The sequence below is a fragment of the Eutrema salsugineum genome, unplaced genomic scaffold (assembly GCF_000478725.1).
Source record: "Eutrema salsugineum unplaced genomic scaffold, Eutsalg1_0 scaffold_11, whole genome shotgun sequence".
Taxonomy (NCBI): Eukaryota; Viridiplantae; Streptophyta; class Magnoliopsida; order Brassicales; family Brassicaceae; genus Eutrema; species Eutrema salsugineum.
Window position 1 is genome coordinate 5894808 of NW_006256901.1, and position 2181 is coordinate 5896988.

Below are 2181 nucleotides of genomic sequence, written 5' to 3' on the forward strand. Positions count from 1 at the left end.
AATCGACACAAGCATCAAAGTACCAATTCGTGTGCGAAGTGCTAATATCAAAAGGAAAAGGGAACATTGAGGTGATAACCAAGAAAGGAAAGAGAACCATAAGAGATGTTCTAATTGAACAAAACTAAAATTTAGAATTTAAAATCTCCAAAATTTTCCAATTGAAAGCCTCTACTTCACGATCTTTGAGATGGTTCCAACTTCCTATATCAACTACTCACGACCAACTTTCATTGTCCATCATAATATCATATGCTTTCTAAAACTGTTTCGGGTCTCTCTCTCTCTCTATCTTCTTCGTCTTCGATTTTCATCTATAAAAATCACCTTTTATGTTTATTTGTTGAATTTATAAGATTTCTTACAGAGATCATTCACTGATTTGATCGAAACGATGGAGAAAGGTCTCCGACGGAGATTCCTCTATCGGCGACGAGAGATCCTCGGAGGATTCGTGCAAGGCTTTTGTCTGACTGTAGTAAGAAGAAGACAGCACCTTGTATTCAAAATATTGAAAGCAAGCTTTTCCATGAGCATCTTTGAACACAGGTTTTCAGTTTCCTTACCCGATTTAGCTATTTGCCCTGAAATGACCAAGTCTTTGATCCTCTAATTAACCATAGTTACTTGCTAAAGTTTTTCTCCTTTTCCTTGAAAATCTGTAATACTGCAGCAATGCATATAGCTTAGAGAAAGGCTCATGCGAAACCAGAACCCCATCATGATCTTCCGATGAAGAGCTTGGCCAACAAACCGAGGCAAGGTTCTATGCCGCTGAACTGAAAAGGTAAATCAAAGCAAAGTCTTTTAGTGATCCCTCTCTCTGTGTCTGATTCTTTTCTCGAATAGCAGGTTGGAGATTCTTTCAAAGGCACAAATGCATCTAGGGAAAGGTTTCCTCAGAGAAGGAACGCGTGAAGCTTGGAACTCAAGTGGAGTCTCATGTCAAAAAGGCCGAAGCCAATGGAATGAGGATTTTCAAAGCTTCAAATCAGAAAAAGGCATCGGTGAAAGAGAGATCATCTCAATCGATGACGAGGAGGATGGCAAGAGAGAGCAAGTACAAGGAACGAGTTCATGCTTCAATCAATCAGAAGCATGTAGCTGCTGAGAGGAAATGGCTTGGGTTGCTTGAAAAAGCACGTGCTTGCGTCCAGCAAGTACACCACGTTTTGCCAACTCTGTTTCTAACCAGCGTGAGATACTGTGATAGAGACCTCAAATGAGGTACAAACTTGAAGACAAATTGCAGAGGGTAAATATATGGGTTCATAAGCTTTGATCTTTGTTTTCTTTTATTCTAATTGAACGCTTATGTAGACTAAAGCAATGTTTAAGTAGTTTAAATATATAAAAAAATTGCCTTGTGCGTAGCACGGGAGATAATACTAGTTCAAATGAAATACAAGTAGAGGATAGCAGTGACCAGTATTTTTCATACATTTAAGTAAATATTTTGTTAAATTGTTTACGGAAATCATTATTATTCTTATTAAAAGAGATTTTCAAAATACGATTCAATCAAATTTAACAAAACTTATAGAGAAACGTGAAATAAATGTTTAATGACTTTTTCTCAAGGAAATTTCTATAATTAATGAATGGAGAAACAAAGATGAACAAATGGTAATTGGGGTCACTGATTTTGAGTGACGGTTGTCTTATTTTTTAATTTAACCATAATTGCAATTATAACAAAAACAAAAAAATGAGGATGTATCCGTTAACTTGGAGTTGTTAAATGGAAGATTCTTAAAAATTGAGATATTATAATAAAAAAATTATATTAGTTATAGTATTTTTATTTTTATAGGCACAAAAATAGTTGAAGTATTAAAAGCTTATCAAAATTTAGTTAGGATATTTTTATAAATGTTTTCTATTTTGTTAAGTTATTGGCAAAATTAGCTAGGGGCGTGTTCTACCTTTTCAATGTGAATAGATCCATCCTGAAATGAACTTAATGGATTCTTTGAGTGGATATGGAGAAGTCCATATCATTAAGAAAAACTACTTCTGATTCTGAAGCTTCCAACGATTCCAACAAATCAAAACGATTGGTTCCTCTCATAACTAAACCTGCATTTTCAGCTTCAAGCCTTCAAATTGTTGAGTAAAAGTGTCATTTTGGACTCAAACCAAACTAAAAAGAATCTAACTAAGTAGAGATTAGTTATCTGT